The sequence below is a fragment of the Lissotriton helveticus genome, chromosome 1_1 (assembly GCF_964261635.1).
Source record: "Lissotriton helveticus chromosome 1_1, aLisHel1.1, whole genome shotgun sequence".
Taxonomy (NCBI): Eukaryota; Metazoa; Chordata; class Amphibia; order Caudata; family Salamandridae; genus Lissotriton; species Lissotriton helveticus.
In genome coordinates, this window is record NC_136057.1 from 884,801,451 (window position 1) to 884,825,284 (window position 23,834).

Consider the following 23,834-nt stretch of genomic DNA (forward strand, 5'->3'; position numbering starts at 1 on the left):
AATAAATACACTGTTTATTTTCATAACACTTGTGTGGTGTCCTTTCACTGGGTGTTCAAGGGGTAATGTGATGGTAAAACAGCTGGCTTAACACGCCCTCTAGAGTCTTAGCCTTAGACTGCTCGTATCCATGCTACTAGGATAGCTGGTCTATAAGGTTGACTTACAACCAATCATCAATAAGGGTTGTTTGGACTGATATATAGTGATCACTAGAATAGTGAGCACTGCACATCAGGCCAACTTCTCACATTGGTGAGCAGCGGTTGGGATTTGAGCTTGCTGTTGTTTTACCACACATGCCCTAAGAATATCTTGTGAAAGATCACATAAGTACTAAAGGTACATATAACTTAGCTTAGAATACTCTGAGTTCTACTGAACCAGCTGTTGTAGCTCCTAGGGCCTAGCACACCCTAAACTACAACTCTAGCAAGGGATCAGTAGGCAAACATATAGTGTAGGTAAGTGCACCACTTACACCTCACTAGAAAAGCATGTCGACTCAGGGGGACTCTACTGAGACTCCCCTGGTCAGTGTTGACCCTCCACAGGTCACTTCAAGATATGCAGCTCTCAATTTTCAGGAGATGAGGCAACTCTGTGTCTCCAGGAAACTGAAGCAGGGGTCTAACCCCACCCTTCCCTTTCTGATAGGTCTCTTAGAGACATATGATGCCAGAAAGCTCTCTCAGTTACATGAGAGCATGCCAGCCTTAGAGGGAACCTCTGGGGATCCAGACCTCCCCAACACTGATTCAGCAGTTGAGGAGGAGGATGAGGAGGTACTCTCTGGGGATGAGGTAGACAAGGGTCTTGAGGTAGTCAGAAGGCTAACTAGGACCAACTTAGACTTACTTGGGCTAGGATCTGGGGGCCCCCCAGTACTAACCCGAAGTGGGCCTAACCTTGGAGTTAGGAGAGATAGATCTCTTTCTAGGGACTCCAATAGATCTCTGCACTCTAATGCCTCTTCTCAGGGGAGAAGGAATCCTCCACAGAGGAGATTTACGTCCCCTCAGAGAAAGGAGCATGAGGCTAGGATGAGACAAGCTGAACTGAGGATTGAAAGGGAAGAAATTGCCCTGGCCAAAGAGAAGCTTGCCCTGGCAAGAGAGCAGCAGATGAGTGGGCTAGCTCCCACTGGTGGCAGCAATCTCCCAAGAGATAGAGAGAAGGGTTTAGATACTAAACACCTGACTAAAATAGTGCCCCCCTTTAAGCAAGGGGATGACATCCAGAAATGGATGGCTGCTCTGGAGAGGGCCTGCACTGTGCAGAACATTCCCCAGAGTCAGTGGGCAGCTATACTGTGGCTCTCCTTTGATGGTAAAGGTAGAGATAAGCTCCTCACTACAAGAGTGGAGGATGCTAACAATTACCAGGTCCTGAAGAATACACTGGTTGATGGGTTTGGTTTAACCACTGAGCAGTACAGGTTGCTGTTCAGAGACACCCAGAAAACTCAGTCTCAGGACTGGTCTGATTTTGTGGATTGTGCCACTAAGGCTTTGGAGGGCTGGTTGCTGGGTAGCAAGGTTACAGATTACACAGGATTGTATAATCTAATGATGAGAGAACAAATTTTGAACAATTGTCAGAACCAGTTGCTGCACCAGCACCTTGTTGATTCAGATCTGACCTCTCCCCAAGAATTGGGAAAGAAGGCAGACAAATGGGTCAGGACAAGGATCAAGCAGAACCAGAACCAGAACCAGGGTGGTCAGAAGAAAGCAGACCAGAAGGGTAATGTCAAGAATGAGCAAAATGACCAGAAGTCTTCACCAGGTCCCCAACAAACCAAAGAGGGTGGGGGTCAGGCTTCCCAGAAGAAGAAGGCTCAAGAAGGCCAGTCCAAAAGGTGGTGCCAGTACTGCAAAAGTAAATCTCACTGGTTTAGTGAGTGCACCAAAAGAGGAGGAGGACAAACTCCTACCACTACAGCTCCTAAAGCAACTGCACCCCCTAGTACAGTCAGTAGTGGTAGTGTCACTCCCAAGGCATTGGTTGGGTTAACCTTGGGTACTGAGGGGTCTGACAACTTAGTTGGCACACTCACTCAGGCTGTCCTTGTCTGTACAGGGGATGTGGATATGTCCCCTGAAATAAGTCCCAATACTTTGGGCAAATACAGGCAGACACCTTTGATTAATGGCAAAATGGCTCAGGCCTATAGGGACACTTGTGCCAGTGTCACCATGGTGACACCTAACTTTGTGGACCCTGGACAGATCATGCCAGGTACTGATTTCCTGGTGACCAATGCCAGCAATGTCACTACTAGTCATAGTGTGGCAATTGTAGCTTTCTCCTGGGGTGGAGTGAAGGGACAAAAGAAAGTTGTAGTCAGTTCAGACCTCCCAGTTGATTGTTTGTTGGGCAATGATTTGGAGTCATCACAATGGTCAGAAGTGGAGCAGAGGACTCACATGGAGATGTTAGGCTTGCCAGCACATGTGCTTGCTGTGACTAGGTCACAGGCCAGAAGATGCCCCACTGAACAGGTGCTGGATCCTGAAATTATGGACCAGACACCTCCCAAGAAGAAGAGCAGTAAGGGTAAGGCTTTGCCTTCCCCCTTGCCCCAGGTTGAGGATCAAGTCTCTGAGGAGGCTGATCTAGCAGAGCTGAGGGAAACTGAGCCTAAAGAGCTTGAACTTGATCAAGTTGAGTTTCTGGGCTCAGGGGGACCCTCCAGAGCAGACCTGGGGAAGGAACAGTTGAGCTGCCCTTCCCTTGAACCCCTCAGACAGCAGGCTGCTGCTGAGGCTGCAGGGAATGCCACAGGTGCCCACAGGGTATACTGGGAAGATGGACTCCTGTACTCTGAGTCAAGAGACCCCAAGCCTGGTGCAACCAGGAGGCTGGTCATCCCCTTGTCTCTGAGAGGTTTCCTTCTCACCTTGGCCCATGAGATTCCCCTTGCAGGTCATTTAGGTCAGACAAAGACTTGGGACAGGCTTGTCTCACACTTTCACTGGCCCCATATGAATGAGAATACCAAGGAGTTTTGTCGCTCATGTGTCACTTGCCAAGCCAGTGGTAAGTCAGGTGGCACAACAAAGGCCCCCCTTATACCACTACCTGTGGTGGGGGTTCCCTTTGAAAGAGTGGGGATTGACATTGTTGGTCCAATGGAACCCCAGACAGCATCAGGACACAAGTTTATACTGGTGGTGGTGGACCATGCCACCAGGTACCCTGAGGCTATTCCCCTTAGGACCACTACAGCCCCTGTAGTGGCAAGAGCCCTAGTTGGAGTGTTCTCCAGAGTGGGTTTCCCTAAGGAGGTCGTTTCTGACAGAGGTACAAACTTCATGTCAGGATATCTGACTGCCATGTGGAAAGAGTGTGGTGTGAACTACAAGTTCACCACACCCTATCATCCACAATGCAATGGGCTTGTTGAGAGATTCAACAGGACCCTGAAAGGGATGATTCATGGACTACCTGAACCTCTTAGGAGAAGATGGGATGTCCTGATCCCCTGCCTCTTGTTTGCTTACAGAGAGGTCCCACAGAAGGGGGTTGGCTACAGCCCTTTTGAGCTTCTGTATGGGCATCCTGTAAGAGGACCCCTGTGCTTGGTGAAGGAAGGATGGGAGAGACCTCTCAAAAAGCCTGCAACCAACATAGTGGACTATGTACTTGGTCTCCGCTCCAGGATGGCTGAGTATATGGAAAAGGCATCTAAAAACCTTGAGGCCAGCCAGGAACTTCAAAAAGCTTGGCATGACCAAAAGGCTGTACTGACTGTGTACCAGCCAGGACAGAAGGTGTGGGTGCTGGAGCCAGTGGCCCCAGCAGCTCTGAAAGACAAATGGTCTGGGCCCCACACCATCATTGAGCAAAAGGGAGAGGTTACCTACTTGGTGGACCTTGGAACTCCCAGGAGCCCTCTCAGAGTGCTCCATGTTAACAGGCTCAAAGCATATGTTGACAGGAAGGACATGAGCTTGCTCATGGCCACAGATGAGGGACAGGAGGAAGAGAGTGACCCTCTCCCAGACCTGCTCACTCAGAATCCTGATGATGGATCAGTTGATGGTGTTGTCTTTTGTGGCAGCCTCACTGAACATCAGCAACAGGATTGCAGGCAAGTTCTGCAATCCTTTCGACATATGTTCTCTCTGACACCCAGCCAAACTGATTGGTGTACCCATGATGTTGACACTGGAGACAGTCTGCCTGTCAAGAGTAAAATCTACAGACAGCCTGATCATGTTAGAGACTGCATAAAAACTGAAGTGCAGAAAATGTTGGAACTGGGAGTCATTGAGCCCTCAGATAGCCCTTGGGCTAGCCCAGTAGTTCTAGTGCCAAAGCCTCACACCCAGGGTGGTAAGAGAGAGATGAGGTTTTGCGTAGACTACAGAGGCCTCAATGCAGTCACTAAGACTGATGCCCACCCAATACCAAGAGCAGATGAGCTTATAGATAGATTGGCTTCTGCCAACTTCTTAAGCACATTTGATTTGACAGCTGGGTATTGGCAAATCAGGTTAGCTGAGGAAGCCAAACCTAAGACAGCATTTTCTACCCCTGGAGGGCATTATCAATTTGTGGTAATGCCCTTTGGACTGAAAAATGCACCTGCCACCTTCCAAAGGTTGGCGAATCAAGTCCTCACTGGGCTGGATGACTTCTGTGCAGCTTATCTTGACGATATTGCTGTCTTTAGCTCCACCTGGGAGGATCACCTGGTCCACCTAAGGAAAGTGTTAGAGGCCCTGCAAAAGGCAGGCCTCACTATCAAGGCCACAAAGTGCCAGATAGGGCAGTCACAGGTTGTATACCTGGGCCACCTTGTAGGTGGAGGCCAGGTTCAGCCACTGGAGAGCAAGATACAGGCCATCAAGGACTGGACTCCTCCAATCACCCAGACTCAGGTTCGAGCTTTCTTGGGCCTGACTGGGTACTATAGGAAGTTTGTCAGAAATTATGGGTCCATAGTGACCCCCCTTAATGACCTGACAAGCAAAAAGATGCCAAAGAAAGTTCAGTGGACAGCAAGCTGTCAGAAAGCATTCAATGACCTAAAGCAGGCCATGTGCACAGCACCTATCCTCAAGAGTCCAGATTACTCCAAGCCATTCATTGTCCAAACAGATGCTTCTGAGTTGGGTGTGGGAGCTGTTCTGTCTCAACTGAATTTTGATGGTAATGATCAGCCTATTGCTTTCATTAGTAGGAGGTTGACACCCAGAGAGAAAAATTGGTCAGCTATTGAGAGGGAGGCCTTTGCTGTGGTCTGGGCCCTGAAGAAGCTGAGGGCCTACTTGTTTGGCACTCACTTCACCATTCAGACAGACCATAAGCCCCTCTTGTGGCTAAATCAGATGAAGGGTGAAAACCCCAAACTGCTTAGGTGGTCCATTTCCCTACAGGGGATGGATTTTACAGTGGAGCATAGACCTGGGACTGATCACAGCAATGCTGATGGGCTCTCCAGGTATTTCCACTTAGAACAAGAAGACTCACCTGGTCAAGGTTAGCTTATTGTCCCAAAGTTTGGGGGGGGGTCATGTAGGAGAGTAGGGTCTGCAATCCTATGATCACCCAGATTTTTGCTTTTTGCTGCACTGGTTTACGACTTTCCCTGGCTGTGGGCCTGCTAATCAGACCCACAGCCTAGCTGTTCTCTCTATCCAAATTGTACTTAGGTACTGAATTGGCACTGGGCCCTCTCCAAGTCCCTGTACCCAGGGCTGAGGTGCACCCAGAAGTCTCCCAGGGGCTGAAGCATGTATTATGCCACCCCTGGATTGACTAACTAAAACTGACACAACTGGCTGCACGACAGCTGGGGCAAGGTGGTGTACTCACCCTTTGCTTTAGATATAGTATACCTATATCTAACCCTAAAATGGACACACAGATCTCCTATCAGTCACTCCTATGGCAGGCCTTAACAATCCTGAAGGCAGAGTGCTTGGAATCGTGTGAGATGGTGCTCTGGCATGAGCTGAGCCTGTCTGCGGCTTTCGGGATCCATCCCTTAGCCGTTTCCATGATATCGCATACCATATACTCTTAAGTGCATTATAATCCTCGCGGTTATGTGCCAACTCTGGTATCGCTTTATCAAAACATGTCGAGTAAGGTGTCATACGAATTGGAATACTAACCCCTCGCCAATTCTGGCGACGGGGTTAGCATTCCACCCTTCTAGAGGGACACGACATGCCTGTAACCTATAACCCGGTTAAAAGTCAGACAGAGCCTTAGCGTCCACAAAATGGATGCTGCCACCGAGACACAAGTCTGCCCTCCTGCTGCTGGGAGTCCTCCCAGAGCAGGAGATAAGGACAAAGGGTTTCCTGCCAGGGGCGGTGCCAGCACCGTCCCAGACAGGGTTTTGTGTATTGTAGGTAGGCAGGGCTTTAGAGGAAGGTGACTGCACGTGGCACCCCGGTGCTCACTGTGCATAGGCTGGCTGGAACCAGTTCCAGGGTCACTCCAGACCCTGTGCTGGGGAAAAGCCCGCCAAGGAAGTGGGTGTAACCACCCCCCTCCTGGTCCCACCCATAGGGCAGGACCTAGTCGCGTGCCAGCCCCTTTTTACAGGATAAAGGTAGAGACTGGCCCCCTTCCAAATCAGATCATCTTTGAATCCTGAAACTACTTTCTGCGAAAGGAACTCAAGACTTCTTCCTAAGATTTCTCCCTTGTGACTAAGGAGTAGTCACCCTGCATCCGCAGGCACCATCTAAGAACACTGCGGTCTGCTGCAAGTCCTTCCTCCGGAATCCGACTGCCCAGCTCGACGAGAACCGGCTTCCCTGGCACCTCTGACCTCTACCCACCTCTACAGCCCAGCTGAGAACCGTGGGTGCGACGAGACCTCAAGGGACCGGCCATCTGCAAGACTGCACGACTTCTTTCCAGCAAGCCCGCCGAGTGAATTCCTGGTGAGTGCTTTGGGGTCCGAGAAGCCCCGACTCTGAGCAGCTCCAGCTCCGAAGTGCAGCCCCCCAGCATCTCCACGATCTGCGTGGGGCCCTTCTGCTTTCCGCTGCTCACCGCGTTGTTTGGCTACTAGCCCGTTGGCTTGTGGCCTTCCTGACGACGCCCGACGACATTTCTGCTGCTGGTCTGGTTGCTCCAGACTGGCCCTTGCTCCCTTCCAGAAGAGGAGCACCCCGGACCCTCCTGGTCCACTCAAGACGCCATTTTGAGTCCACCGCGTGGGCTTGAATTAGCCAAGGCTTGTTGCCCAATCCTGGGTAACTTCGACGCCAACGACTTCATCCATCGTGGGACAGCTCGCACCTCCATCCTGGTCGCCGACAACGCCTCCTGGTCCGAGAGACTGCAGAGCCCAGCAGCGCCCACTCACCTGACTGCGGTGACTTCGCCCGGTGCCATCCTGGTGCCCACTTAATCACTGGCTAGTGATTCAAGAACTTGGTCCCCTCTGCTTTCAGGTTCTCTTCTTCCTTGATCCAGGCTTGGATCCATCGAACTTTTCTTCACTGGTCGCCTGCCAGCAACTTCCTTCTTCCAGGCTCCTGGTCCGGCAACGAGATCCCCGACGTCTTTTCAGACCTATGCAGCTGCAGCCCCTGGGCTAGGTAACTTCGGCACTTCGGTGTCCCAGCATAGCCTCACTATCCTAGGGTCAGGATCCACTGTCGTTTTCTTCCTACCAGGTCGGGTTCGCCCGTGAACACTAACTTTGTGAATTCTAGCTTCCATAGACTTTGTCCCGCATCCCGCGTGAGAGTGCACACTCTGCACCCGAGTCCCCTGGGCCTCCTAGTAGTAATCTAACGATTCCCTAGTCCAGTCCTAGCGATTCCAAAGCCTATTAGAACTGTTACTTACCTGCTAGTAATTCGCATTCCACTTTTAGCGTATATGGTTTTTCGTGCCCCTCGGGCATTTGTGTAACGTGCTAACTTAAAAGTATTTTCGTAAGAGTTTTGTTGTGTGCTTAGCACCCTGTCCTCATAAAGAGTACAGGGTTGTTGTGATTCTAATAAATACACTGTTTATTTTCATAACACTTGTGTGGTGTCCTTTCACTGGGTGTTCAAGGGGTAATGTGATGGTAAAACAGCTGGCTTAACACGCCCTCTAGAGTCTTAGCCTTAGACTGCTCGTATCCATGCTACTAGGATAGCTGGTCTATAAGGTTGACTTACAACCAATCATCAATAAGGGTTGTTTGGACTGATATATAGTGATCACTAGAATAGTGAGCACTGCACATCAGGCCAACTTCTCACATCATAGTCATCAGGGAACAAAACTCTCCCAGGTAACCAGAGGAATATGACAGGTAAGAACCAATTTAAAAGAGTGGGACTGCCCCTTATGTATCCGAGGGGTTCATAAGAGCCTGGGGTGCCCCAGAAGTTAATTATATCTCACCCCGTAGGGTGTTATCCCTTCAGGCACCAGCTCACTAGTAAGGAACTCCACTTTGTGCAACAACGCGAGCAGTGTCAATTACACTCAACCGACTCACAAGGGGCTAAAAATAGACCGCTCCTAACGCAGTAACTGACCAGGCTTCCCCCGTGTAGATTGCCGCAGCCGGAACACTCTTCACTGACAGAGAAATTGAAGTGTTCCGGCTGCCGGGGGTGGGGGTGAGATGCGCACAAATCTCTCAATCCGCGAGCCCTCTATCGGTCGGAAGACCTCACCACACTTAGCGAGCCTCAGTAGTGACAGCAGCGTAAGAGCGAGGGGCTCCCGTGGCTCAAAAAACACACAATTACGTCAGTGAAAAGAATGGCGACCGCGTAGGAGTGCTAAAACTCCTGCGGCGCCTCGCTACAATCAAAACAGTGCCTCAGACAAGACCAGAGCACCTATGACTTATCTTTGGCGCTGCTGGAGCAGCAAAGAAAGAGAGGCTAGAAGGGCTTCACGGTACGTTAAACGGCGGGCTGACTCCTGATTGTATGAACTTGATTGTGTTGATTTTCCCTACTGTTCACGGGAAATGTAGTTTTTTCATCGTGTTTGCCTTAATGAAATGGCTCCTGGAGTTTTGATATATGGCTCTTTCTTCGCTGCTGGTGTTTTGACATATGGAATAAAGCAAAGGAAGTAAAGCCTAATCCTCGCCTCTGTGTCCTGCCATAGAATCCTCAACATACAAAAATAGTACCTATATCACGGAAAGCTAAACCTTGCAGCATCAACCATATTTGGGATATAATATTTCCATTGAAGCAAAGAAAGCCTGCTTGCAATTTAGCTTGTTACATCTTTGTTTTATGAATGTGATGGATCCTGAAACCAACTGGTAAAAACTGACATTTGTTGACTTTGTAATCTGGGTCAAGAGTCACTGGAATACGTATTTTATTTATGGCAGGCACTCTTTAACATACATTGGAAATGCCTAAGGTCAGTCTTCCATGGGGTAAGAATCAGAGCAATCTCTGAAGCTGTATCTTTTTGTTTTAAGGGCAATTCATCTAAAATGTGAGATATAATACAACATTTTTAGAGCTGATTTAAACATTTTATAAGCCAAAAATACATTTTTTTTTTAAATTTTTGTCTGAAAATACACAAATTTATCTTTTTTTGCTGCATGTTTTTAACATTTGTGTATGGTTTTATTGTAAACTTTAAACAAGACATTTTTCTTTCAAAGCCTTAAGACAGTGGAGCTGTCCATATAAGGTTGTCTGTGGGATTTCACTGTGGGAGTGACCTGTCAGTGGGTCGTACCAGTCTGTAATAATGAGTGTGTACTTGTGGGTACATATCTGCTTTTTTAGGTGTGCCTCTTATGGCAGCTCGTGAGGTATTCTTTTTAAATTGAAGCCTACCAGACAGCGCAGATGTGTGTTTGCCAAAGTCATTTAGACATTCTGAATGCTTCCCTGGGACTGCATTCTATACATTGCTTACGATTGGCTTTGTGTTTTCGAACTCACAGTTGCTTTCTATTTGTTGGCTTTATTTTTTTTAAGTTGTCCAGTATGGCTTTGTCCGGCTCATAGACCAAAGCCTGTTTACCTGGATTCTTGTATTCTTCTACAAGTGCTTGCTTTCTGTAAACAGGCATTTACATTTGATTCTGGTCACATTTGGTGTGCACAGGAAGCTTGGTGTTTACTCTTCTTTCCCTAACTTCAAAGTTAGAGGATTTATGTGACAATCTTACTGGTTACTGGGGGTGGGAAAGGAAAGGCTTTTTTCTAGCACATACGTTCCTTTAAGAACAGAGGGACTCAGAGTTATAGACAAGTGCTGTCCACTGACAGTTCACTCCCACAGAGGTTCTTATAAGATTTGTTAACCCCTTCTCAGTTAGAAGATATCCATAGAGGTTGTCCTAAATTTTACTTGCTTTGAGGGGTCGAATGTGAACAAATCAGGCTAAGTTTTGCATGCTTTCAGTATCTTCAGCATTTATTAGTGTCTTTGTGTTATTAAATGTCCCAGAAACCATGCTGTAGAGTTCATATTTCTCATCTAGCTCTGTCAATTCGGTTTATGATGTTGATGGGTGATTGAAGCTTTTATCTGAATATTTGGAAATCATATCTGGGAGAGAGGTGGCATTGACTCAGCTATCTTCCCTCCTTGAAGGGGGCTTTCGTGAGCTATGTTCAACCAGTGAGCTTTCCCTTTGTCTAATCTATCATGTGCCTTAATTCTTAAATCAATCAACGGTTGCAAAATCAATCAATGATTGTGATCCAGGTTTCACTCTTTTTATGGACCTTGTAACCATGAGCTTTTACTTTTGGTCCTTTCACTCTCATCAGCATATACATTAAACAACACAGAGTAAAAGACAACTGGTAAATAATAGATGTAGTTAAATACCACAGGTGCTTTGTTACAGTAACTTTCATTAGTGGCTGCTGCTGTTGCCTAATTAACCGATGCAGTACAGATGTTAACCCCTTCGGTGCCTCGGATGGCCCCCAGCTGTCCCACGTGATGGTGGGCGTGTGCGGAGGGACGGCTAGGAGCCATCCGAATCCCGCCCACTCGCTAATTCACACACACAGCGGGAGAATTAGCACAGTACGCAAGGTGTTAAACCAATAAGAGTTATTTAAAGTGGAGTAGCTCTCCAATGCCTCAATCACTCTGTTCTTTGTGTACTACACCACACCACTTGATATCCACCAATATCAGCTTGGTGTAAACACCTGTAATCTCCTTGTTGCAGCTCCACAGTGTGCTCATTTAATGTCAGTACAAATGTGAAACAAGCATTTGCAATGCAATAGGTCTCGCATTAGGACAGTTTGAGCTTTTAGTATTGTAAATGGCAATGTCTTTTTATTTATGCAGTAGTTAAGTTTTGTTTGTATAAAAAGGAACATAAATAAAAGGCATTGTCATTTAAAATGCCAATAGCGTAAACTTGCGTAAATGCAAGACCTATTGCATTGCAAATGCTTTTTTTTTTCTTTTTATTTATTATCACTACGAGCCCTACTTGCCTTGTGCACAGTTGCTGAAAGATTTGGGATTTGCTGGTTGGAATCGCACGTGGCAAGCAAGACCTACATCAGAAAGGAGAGCAAGGGAGTGATTTCACAAATTGAAATAAAGCTGATTGAACGCCAATAAAAGGGAACGAGCTGGGATTAGAGCGAGTACGCGGTAAGAAATGGCAATTGAAAGTGCGTGCAAAAAATCCTGCTTGTGCTCCCCGCAGTCTGTTCCTCGTGACGCACTTTATGAGCAGCAGTTTGTGGCACTCGCTTTTCCCTCTAAATGAAAGCGCATTTGTTTGCGTATTGCAAAAGCGGAGATGTTTGTTTTCAGGGGGTACATTACTCGTTGCAATTTATGACACCCATAAAATATTTTGCAGCCGCCCTAGGCAGAGCGATGATTTAACCTCGGATTCGTTGAAACACTCCTCACCTGGCCTGTTTTTTGATGAACACAGTGAGTTTCTTTAGTGACCCGTTTGTTCAGCTTCCCTGGCACTGGCGTCTCTGCAGATTGCACAGAAATGGTGTTCTGCGATGCAGTATTGTTTATGAAGCAGACACACTTGACTTCGGCGCTGTGGATTCCATAACAGCGTGGTTAATAAACTGAAGACACATTACCTTGTAACAAGCGCATGCCGCTAGTATTGCTTCGCACTTGAAGCCCTAGCAAACACACATACAGGGCCCACCTGCTGAGAGTCTGGAAAGGCAGAAGGGCTTTTAATAGGCACAGGGGTGTGGGAAACACTACATTTCTTTGGGAATGGGGGACAAGAACGCTCTTGGGTACCTTTCATTGACCCTGTAGAAAGTGTTTTTTCTCCTCAATAACAGCTAAGAAGCACGTGGCAGACCGGGTCGGAAAGAGCCCGCGGCTGCTGGCGCCATGATTATATTAAAGCTCCCTCCGGCCAATATTATATGCCTGCTACGCCTGGAGTGCCTACAAAATTGCCTGCTCCCTTCAGCTCGAAAAACATACTCCTCGCGCTCGGCGGCACTGAGACGTGCGCACGCAATTACAACGAGTTTGAGCTATTGGCATTGTAAATGAAAATGCCTTTTTATTATGTTTTAAAAACTAAAACATAAATAAAAGGCATTTTCATTTACAATGCCAATAGCTCAAACTCGTTTTTAAATCCGACCTATGCAATGCTTAATTTGTGTAAATTCACTGGAAGGCTGCATGACCAGAGGAAGTTGTAAAAGTCACATACTTCACTATTCGTCGCTTCGCTCTGCCCCCTGTGTCACCCCCCCCCCACCAAGATGAAAGGAAGCGGACATTTGTTTAGAGCTTGTAAATTCCGAACCAATTGGCCTGCGTCCCCGAATGTGAAAGGGGCTCGATAAGATCTGCTTGAAGGCCAACTCCCCAAACCACTTTTTTTTGATGAACTATTTAGGTGGGTTCACATTTGTATTTTCATGCTTTCACCTAATGATGGATTGACTATGATGCTACAAAAATGAATAGCTTCATCATTGGTAGTAATTGAAGTCTGCTCTACAAAATAAAAGATAAAAACTTGAAATGTGGGCCACCTATAACTTAAGTAAGAAATAACTTGAAATGGCCCTAAATTAATGTGATTAAAAACAAATTTTGGACCACCGAATTGAAGGAGATATTGTTAAGTATTAGTGGTAGGTTTACAAGGTGTGTCATACAATTGTTTTTTGCATTTTAGACTCCAATTGTTCTTCAACAATCTGAGGTTAAAATAATGTTTGTTTCTTCCAGGACTTTATTATATGTTTGGTTCTGAAGAAGGTGGCATGAACCTGTAGATCCCCTTAACCCCCTGTCAACAGTTCAATTATTGCTTTCATACTTTACAAAACACTAGCTGAGAAGCTAATGAAATGAACAGTGATGAAAGTAACTAAATTACATAATATAATGGTTGTCAGTCGGAAAACTAATGCAGTCCTGTCTCTCTGCAACCAACTCCCATTAGAGACCTTCCAGACCACTCAGAATCCAGGAAAAGTCGGTGTTCCAAATAAGCCTGGTAAATTGAGGAGTTCAGATTTTAGGACTTCTAATCACAACATGTGGTAACCACATTAAGAAACCACTTTAGTGGCGCAAATTATGCTTTATAAAAGAAACCTACGCAACATAACTAATTATTTGATGCTTGCAGAAGTTCTTACATCTGCTTTAGCTACAGTCGTTTACTTGGATGTAAGCTCCGAAAATGGATTTTGAAGTTGGTGATAGTGGGATTTGCTTTGTGATGCCACATCATACGTGAGTTTTTCACAATTAAAGGGTGTAACCCTTTTCCTCTTTCATATTAAGAGACAACCGGTCTGCCTTTACTGATGTTCTGCATTTCGCCTCTCTTCCTCAAGGAAGATAGAATAGACAGTACTCCGGTATTGCGTGCTAACACCTTATTCTACCTCTTGTGACTCTTCATTTATCAAAAATGTACAAGTATTATCCCACCTGTGGTCCATGGAAACAAATTAGAATTAGAAATTAAATCCAATTTCTACCCACCAACCTGTAACAAAAGGACAGGGTATAGAGCAAGACCAGCAGGACATTTAGAATACTAATATTACTCTATCACAAGGTATAAGGTACACCTTTTGAAGATTAAAATATTAGAATGATAATATATAGCTAGCCTCAAATGTCTTTGACAATGACAATTTAGATTAAAGAGTGTGGATTGTGCACACCTGTGTTTTCTATGATTAGTCTGAGACTCAGTCTGTTCAACTGTGTTGCGTGCAACGTTTGACATAGGTCTGCCTAACATGTATAATAAAAATAAAAGTGGCCCGGTCCCTAACCAGGCAACCTGGACCCAAACGTGCACAGCTGAGGGGTTTAAATACAATATATACAACCAAAAATGAACCCAGTTAAACAAGTGTTTTCAGTTCTGTTTAACATACAATTTACTATTCATTGCAAGAAATTTCAATATTTTTCCGAAATCATTTGAAAACAATCGCTTCAATTCATCAACATCACAATCTGATGCAAACATATATAATATTCTTGATCAATGAAACGAGCTCATGAACAAAATTTTGCCCAGCCCAACCCAATGCATTTCGGGATTTCCTGTCCCTTCGTTAGGGGCGAATCTGTAATTTACATAAACAGAAATTTGAATTTAGTTTTAAAGGCACAATGGTAGAACCATCACAACAAACGTAACTTTTTGTTTGCTCATATGACAGTGTATGACCAAGGATCATCTACAGTGTTTATTGAAAACACTCCTCATGCCAATAGCCCAGCATTTGTGAATAGTGTCAGTGTAACATGCAAACGCCTTTCATCACGTGTGAACTGCACTTCGTGAACAACAAATCCAGTGCACGTTCCTTCCCCCGACTAACAAATCCTCTATTCAAAAAAGTCACTCACTTGCTGCAAATCTTACAAGGACAACCACTCTCTTGGATAGTAGATGATCCTACGAAATAATAACCGGCTTAAAACTATGATTTCACAGACTGTCAAAATGTCTGGCCCATCTGTTTTAACCATTCCTACCTCAATGATGGACCTCCAAAGAGGTTCTCAAAGATGAACTCCTGTGTACCAAGATAGCTGCGCAGGTAAACAAAATATAATAAAGCATTCGTGAGAACGCCGTGCAACTCGTGGTCAAAGTCCCCACTTCAATGATTCGAAGTTTTCTTTCCAAAGTAACGCTGCTCCCTTTTCAGTAGATCTGAAATGGCTGTCGACACGCTACATTCTGTGACCCAAAATAAGCGTAATTACTTGCAATCCACGTGAAATGCTAATAAAAACTGATGAAAAGCTGCAGCCTGCATTCTAAAAGCATAGCACTTGCCTAAACAACGTGTCCAATGACTTCTACACGATTGACTCTCGTTTGTGCCCGCGACCGCAATAGCGGCAAGTGACGTGAATACAAGTGGTCCCGAGTGATTAATAGACGCTCGCTTCTTCCCGTGAGAAAACACCACTACGTCCGTTATTATGCCCGCGCCATCTTTAAATATACTCCGCATCCGTGTTTACATACGTGCTTCTGCTCACAGAGTGCAATAACTGACCCTAACAGGACCTCTGTGTAAAAACCCCGTACGAGTGATAAACCCCTATGACATAACAATCTATTCATAAGGTAAACAGACTTTTTCAGAACGTTAACTTTACCGCATTATAACCACTATGCTGTCTGCTAAAGAAGCGTGGAGTTCATAATTTATGCGCATCCTTAATCCTGATTGATAACTGATACATAAAAAGTCATAAATAAAAAAAAACGGAAGTCAGGCACTTTTGCCTGAGACGGGGGCGGGGCCTGCAATCCGGCAGGAAGTCCCGCCCGCCGCCGAGGAAGAAGTGGAGCCGGCCGACTGATGGCCTCTCCGCAGCCCGTGGCTCCCAGGTGCTGGAGGGAGCCCCGGAAGTGAAGTCCTGCCCCCTGGTACCTGCGCTGCCGTAGATGAGACACTGAACACGCCGAAAGATCCCGGTAAGTGGTGGGGGTGAAGGTGGGGGGGGGGGGGGGGGGTGGTGGACGCGCGTGTGTCTGTGTGTGTTCGAATGTGTCTGTGTGTGCGCGCGTGGGTTTGCGTGTGTGTATGCAGTGTGTGTGTGCCTGTGTATGCCTGTGTATGTGCGCATGCGTGAGTGTAGAGTGTTTGCGCAAGGGAATGAGGCAGGAGAGGGGCACGGCGCCGTGCGCGCTCACGAGGTCAAAACTGAGCAGATCTGCGCTCGTGCACCCTCTCCTGTCCACATTCCCAGAAACGGGTAGCAATAGATGTCTTCGCTGACTAAGCAATGCTTCGCATTGCTTACGTCTAGCTCGACCTAAAAACGATTGAAGACTCTCAAACACTTTGGAGAGACTTTGGGCTGTCAAGTTGGATTTTTTCTAAGTTTCGCATTTGAAATTGTTATTTAAAGATTACAGTCACAGCTGCACTCCAGTCTGCCTCAAAGAACTTAAGAGGATGTCATTGGTAATCAACCAGCAACTATTTGTGTCTTTATTAGCCTCGAGGTTTGAACACCTGGACTCTACACAGTACAGCTGAGAAATTGCTATGTATCTAGCATGGGTACTCACAAACTTTCTCTCGGGGGCCAAATTTACAGTGTGGTTTGTGTCGGAGGGCCGCACCGGTGGGGGCGGGTTCAGTGGGGGACGGGGCGGGGCTAGAAAAAAAAAACTGACCATGAGGTTGATCACAGGTCCCTGCAGCGGACGCCTTCGTCCACTGAGCCACCAGACCCTGCATACACACATTTCTCTCTCTCTCTCTCTCTCTCTCTCTCTCTCTCTCTCTCTCTCTCTCTCTCTCTCTCTCTCTCGTTCTTACTCTCTCTCTCTCTCTCTCTCTCTCTCTCTCTCCCTCCCTCTCTCCCTCTCTCCCTCCCTCTCTCTCTCCCTCCCTCTCTCTACTTCCCTCTCTCTACCTCTCTCTCCCTCTGTCTCTCTGTCTCACTCACTCTGACTGTCTCACTCCCTCTCACTCCCTCTCTCCCTCTGCCTGCTTGTCTCACTCCCTCGCTCTCCCTGTCTGCCTCAGTCTCCCTCGCTCTCCCTCGCGCTGCCTCCCTCGCTCTCCCTCTGTCTGCCTCTGTCCCCCTCCCTCGCTCTCCCTCTGTCTGCCTGTCTCCCTCTCTCACTCTCCCTCGTTCTCCCTGTCTGCCTCAGTCTCCCTCGCTCTCCCTCGCACTGCCTCCCTCGCTCTCCCTCTGTCTGCCTCTGTCTCCCTCCCTCACTCTTCCTCTGTCTGCCTGTCTCCCTCGCTCTCCCTCGCTCTTCCTCTGTCTCCCTCGCTCTCCCTCTGTTTGTGTATCTCTATCTCCTTCCCTTTCCTCCCTCTCCCTCTTCATCTCACCCTGCCTGTGTGTGCCCGGGCTGAGACAGCTTCTGGGCACACACACACTCAGCAAGCCAGCCAGCCGCACCCGAGCACTTAACAGGTCTTTAAAAGACCATTCGCATGCTGATGAGGCTTTGTTTACTTCTTAGGCCCCTGCAGCCCCACTCTGACAGAAATCGCCCAGCCCTCACATAGAGTCTCTGTATCGCGCTACAGCAGGGGTGTTTGCTGAGATTCTTTAAAAAAAAAAAAAAAACACGGGTACGATGTCTGCACGGTCCGCGGGCCGCCAGGGAAGGCTTGCCGGGCCGCCCCTGGCCCGCGGGCCGTACTATGAGTACCCGTGTCTTAGAGGATCACAGTCAGTAGTCCCTGTCGGTCTACATTCTCCCTATCAACATGGAGCTGAAGCAAGCTCTTCTGGGCTTGTTGGCTTTTCTTCTCTCATTCCGTTGCAGAAAATATGTTTCTCTTCTTAGATTATAATAAGTTAATGTTTTATTTGAAAAGCTGGGGGCAAAACCTATTAAGAATGTGTCATCTGCCAAACAAGCTGTGGGGCTCTGCTGTGTCACCAAGCACAATCCTTAAGTGTTTTGCAAAACCTCATAAGGTACAGGTTATCCCTTGTACCTTATGTAAGAACTAAGCAGTTTTCTGCCGATCTTTGTTTTCAGTTTTGGATCACTCCTGCAGTCATCCAGTTTGCAACCAGACAGAACCCATATATTCTACATATTGACCTCCTCTGGTTGGATAAGGTGTTCTTGCTGATCTAAATCAGTCTTCCACCTGTTTTCCCTAACCCTGCTACAGCTGATCTTGTCCTCTAATTCTCAGCAGGCTTATTGACCCTTTTTGATCAAATCTTTCTGGTTCTAAGACCTGATTCACCCTTAAGCTAGAGGAGGTGTAGTAGCGATCATTTGATGGCAAAGGCCAGGTCATTCTCTGAGTTCATGCCACAGTTCGTGTCTGCCACCGCTGTTCCCCTATTATACTTGGATTTGTAACATTGATTCAATGCTATTCTGGCAGCGCCACCGTTCCATAAGTATCCCCGCAGGGTTCCTTCCAGTTTAGTAAAAAAAGCTTTTGGGGGAAGGTGTGTGCAGGGGTAATTCTGCAGCTGATGAAGAACTCTGAGAAGAGAGCCGATCTTAAGAATAGCTGATCGGCCAGGAGTGATCTGAGTAGGTCAGACCAGAATAAGATGTCCGCCTCCAATCTGTCTAACAGGGGTTGAATGTTGCTATACCAGGCTTTCCGAGGGTCCGATGTGACGTTGACCCTTAGGTATCTGAACCTACCCACGGTGTGTGTGATGTTTCTGGCCCACACGATGGCAACCGGTTGGTCCCTAATCACATGTGCCGCGAATCTGTAACAGGCGAAGGCCGGACCACTCCAGGTCCACCAAGAAGACTAGCAAGTCATAAGAATAAAGCGTTATTCTATCCTTTATTCCCTGGACCATTCAAATCCCCAGATTTGCACGTCAACTCAAATCCATTGCACCAACTGCTCTATCTCCAGGACACAAAGAAGTGGAAAGAGGGGACATCCTGCCGGGTATACAGACTAATCTGAAGCCATCTGAAATAACTCTTCCCATCCTGACATGGGTTCTAAGATGTGTGTGTAGGAGTTTGATGTATTGACATAAACTAGGGCCCAGGTTGTATTTCCTGAGGAGGGGAAGGGATAATCCCAATTTACAGAATCAAAGGCTTTTTCAAAGTCCACAAAGGAGAGTGCCACCAGGCCTTCAAACTTTCCACTCACAGCTAAGGCATTAATTACTCTACTGATATTATTATGATGTCACCCGTACCAGCATAAAACCGGATTTGTCTTGTGACACGTGTGTGGTTATAACTGTAGTAAGGTAGTTTGCCAGGGCTTTCGCCAGTATTTTGGCCTTTACATTCAGTAGGGAGATCAGGCTGTATGACGAACACTGCTCTGGCTGTCACCCAGGTTTGTGACTAACCACTATCTCAGCTTTAGATAGATCCACTGGTAGATCCCTGTAGTGCCACATTTGTCAGCATGGCTGCTAGGTGAGACACTCTTGTGGTGGTGGTATGTGTTTGAAAAAACTCCCCTGGATCCCCATTGGGTCCAATTGTCCCAAGGCCTCATTGATTTTGTCCTCAGTGAGAGATTCCTCTAGAGAGGCCCACTCAGTAGAGCTCAGGCTCCTGGCGGGGAGGTCCCTGAGAAATATAGCCATGTAATCTCCCGACAGTCGTCTCTCCTCTGAGTATAGCTTCGTGTAGTAGGAGGCAAACTCCTCAGGTATGGCCTTTTCTCCCCTGAGAGGGGGTCCGTCCTCCACTTCATTTATTGCTATCAAGTTTCAGTGTGTCCTGTTTGAGCTTGGCCAGTGTAGGATGCTGCTCACTTTATTACTTTACTGGTACGTGCATCTTATTGTCACTCTCCATGCCTGCTTGGCTTTGTCTAGTTGCGTTTGCCTACATGTCCCCTGAGTATAGAGGAGGTTGCAGTGAGTGGTTAACTACGGCAACACCATCAATTAATGTTCGATCTCCAGGATGCAAAATTATAAGTCTCTGATTGTTTCCTGCTTCCTTCTCCCAACCCAGTCTGATAGCTAATGAATTCACCTAGCTGGGTGGCCTTGAACGGCTCCCATAGGATAACAGGATAAGTCACAGAGTTAGTATTGGTTCGGAAGAAGGATTCTATAGAAACGATTAATTGACATTTATGGTCTGGGTTTGCTAGCAACCATGGATCCAAGTGCTACCCTGCTTGTTTTGTTGTGGGTCCTTTTCTCCAATCAGGTTCTATTGGTAAGTGATCAGAGGGTCCAAGAGCAGGATCTGACTTTCTGCCACCCAATGGATATCCAAGCTCGACATGAGAAAATAATCCAGTTGGGTAAAAGTTTCATAAGCAATTGAATAAAAGGAATGTTCCCCTTTTGTGTAGGTGTAGTGCCTGCCATGTGTGCATGAGAACCAGGGTGGCCATGAATCTTGCTGGGGAATTTCCTTCTCCTTGGGAGTTCCCCCTTCTCCTTGATCGTTCCCATTCCAAATCCACAAACCTGTTAAAATGACCATTCATCAGTCTTTGTCCAGAGGGGAAATGTGCTAGCAATTTCTCCACCGTTTCTAGGAGGCTCTCATCAGGGGTAGGGGGGCATATATATATTGTACCATAATGGGGTCCTGTGTAGAAATCTGGTCACTTCCAAATATCAACCTTGTGGGTCTTACAAGATCCCTTCACAAAACGAGCATATGAAACACCCTTGAAAAGCCCATCCGAACCAGGAAGGGGCAGTGGTTGCGCATGAGGAAGGTTTCTTGGAGGAGGAGGAGGCTGCCAGTTTAGGCCGTTTTGCCGCTCTCCGGTCTTCTTCACGTTTAGTCTGGACCCCATTTAAGTTCAAAGAAAGGACTTTCACCGGCCTACTTCAGCCCCAAGGGTCATGGTCATAGCAATCTGGACTGGGTGGGGCCGGGGGGGAGAAGAGTCCTCTGGAGCAGGACTGTTGTGATTCCCTGACATTAGTTGTTGTGACAGAAGGTAGATTTTTGGCAATATTGAATATTTACCTTGTCTAATACTGAGTTGATATGAAAGTTACATTAAATTCATTATAAGTTTCTTCCCTCTCAAAGCAGTCAAGCCACTGAAAAGTACCGAGGTCAATGAAAGCAAGCAGCATTTTGATGGGTGTTTATCTGGAGAATTTTACACTTGTGAGTGAAAAGCTTGTTACGTGTAATCCTATTTGCCTGTCACAGGGTCTCTCCCTAAATCCATAAATAGGAGAAAATCCATGCGCAAATGCAGGATTCATGAAACACCATTAATTAACAAATATTTTTACGAAGACAACATTTTCTATGTAGATTTGCTTTTTTTGGTTTTAAAAAGGAAATCCAATTAGCCAAATTTTCAAAGCTATACACCATTGTATCAGACATTGTTATGACCCAAAATATGGGCATTGTAGTCTCTAATAGGTAAGTCACATATTGTGCCAATTAGACATTACTCTTTTAAGGAACACGAGAGGCTGCCAGACTTTTCATCATCTTGTGCAGGGTCAGTGATACAGTTCATTTTGAAGGAACTACTGCCTGTATCTCTTTTTCACCAAAACCCTCGGCCGCAATGAATCACTGTTGCTGATAGAACTCCTCAGTAGCTTTAGAGAAGATGGAACATCGACTATGCACCTCTAGGTTCTAACCTTCTCACTGGCATTGGTGCCCAGCCTCACAGAGTTGTACGATGGACACAAGGATCCCTTTTAGCACTCAATGCACTTGATGTAGAAACTGACACCAATGATAAAGAACCACCAGATGCTGATAGGGAAGCTGAAATTCTTGCCTCACTGGATACAGAGAGGGAGCACCTGTGACTCCGGTTTGAGGGTCCTGAAAGAGATGTAGACCTGGTCACATCAGGAGCCAAAAAATAAGCCAAAGAACACCTCCCCCCTTTGGCTGAGGCAAATTCCCTCCCTATCCCTGAGGTGCATGTACGGATTCTCCATGCAGATTTTGCATCTTGGGATGGTGTAGGAATCTGGGAGACAAACTACCGATACATAATATTTTTGTCCTTCTATGACTACTTTCCTCTACATGAGGGGCACAGCTCAATAATAGCCAGCATGGTGCTCAAAGGAAAAAGGTGAAAAGAGAAACAATACAGGAAAAAGGTTCTCACCGCAAAAAACTCAAAGAAAATCACAAATGACATCAAATGATTATGCTATCCTTCACTCCACAAAAACACAAGTTTTCAGATAACAAAACAGCCATGAATAGTAAATGATGTTAGGTAATCCTTCCCTGATGACCCAGAAAAAGGCAAAATGCCTCATTGGCCCTGGCTGCCTCAAGAGTTCCTGCAAGATGCAGTGTCTAATTATCAAGTGTGTGCTGTTAAAGTCTACATTATCACTGACTTTGTGGTTTTACAAAGGGTGCATGCAATACAGTAGTATTTTCAGCCGAATATATTTAATTGTCAATTAACTAGCTGAAAATGTTTTTTTGAAAACAAATTGTGTTCTAGGGATCCCTCATGTCAGTGAAGATATTCAACTGTTAATGAATATCTGAGAGAATCTCATGACAGAAAATAATAAGAACATACATTTAACGTCCTGACATTGATATTTTGTTTGTGATGCCCAGCATTAGGAGAGCAAATGGATACTGAACAGTAGTAGAGGGGAAGGAGCAGTAGATGGAGAGAGTGGGAGCCTCCCTCACCCCAGCCACAACAGACAAGACACGAAAAAATTACTGAGCCGTAAGAGGAGACTCTCGGAGGTGATTCCTTTATGGGAAGGGAACCAGCTCTCCCAGGTGACCTGCCTGAAGGGATTTTGCTCATGGTACACCATTGGAATCTCCAAGTTGGGAGATGTGATGCAGTGTACAGCTATGAAATCATTTTCCACATTGGAAGCGGAATTTGAAATCCACTGCAGTTAGTTCTTGCGGTACTCCCAAATACACCAGGCATTGACACCTTACATGGGGGACCTGGTGAAACCATTGACAACCAGCCCTAGACAATAAATTACTGGGGGAAGACCTAGGTCACCAAAAGATTTCACAACTTTACAGAAACCTTTTACCCATAATTTCTGACAAATTCTCGAAACTCTGGGAGGCCCGGGAATCGGATCTAGGCCCATTTGAAGAGGAGGACTGGAGGGAAGCCCTCGCTTCACCATCAGAGGCGGCGATTGCAAAGTAGTTTAGGCTAATTCACGTGCATTATCTCCTTTGCACATACTGGACGAGATGCAGGTTGTGGAGGCAGGGACTGGTGCCCTCCCCGAGATGTCTCCAGAGGATGGAGGAGACGTGCTACATACAATGTGGTCTTGTGGGGCGTTGACCTCCTTCTGGGAGGGGGGTGCTTTCTATAATTGGGAAAGTGATGGGCTAGCGTATCCTGGGTGACCTGAAGCTAGTGGTACTCCCTATACAGGCAGACTGGGATTTTAACAGATACAAGATGACCCTGCTCTGGTTTTCTCTAATGGTTGCCAAAAGAGAGAGTGCGAAACACTGGAAAGATGAAGCTCCCCCCACATTGAAAGGGTGGAAAAAGGATTAGGCTCCAGCAAGAGTTTAGAGGGCCTGATATATACCTACACAAACATCTGAAGATTTTGTGAGACTGGGTCCAATATAGAGGAATCCTTCTGGAATCCAACAGGACTCAACCGTGGTCCAAGGTTAACTAAATCATGACTTTGTTTGTCCCAGCACAGGAAACTGGCTTGGAATCTAAGGGAGGCAAGAGGGGGGAGAAAAGGGGTAAGATGGACTGTTATTGTGTGAATTCTGTACAGTGGATTACTGCATCTGAAAATGCTCTATTTGTGACCTTGACTATGGAGAAAAACGTAATAAAATGTTTTCCAAAAATAAAAATTCAAAATCCATCTTGTGACAAACAAATGATTGTCACTTCTCTTTCTAAGATAAAATTCACCCTTTCTTGTGTCCTTATTATTTCTGTTGCTGGATT

At 46.3% G+C, this 23,834-nt stretch overlaps 1 protein-coding gene across 2 annotated transcripts in view; it reads left to right on the forward strand.

Moving 5' to 3' along the window:
* MON2 (MON2 regulator of endosome-to-Golgi trafficking) overlaps positions 1–23,834 on the forward strand; it is a 1,009,595-nt gene that overhangs the window by 341,565 nt on the left and 644,196 nt on the right. The gene's annotated exons all lie outside the window — the stretch shown is intronic.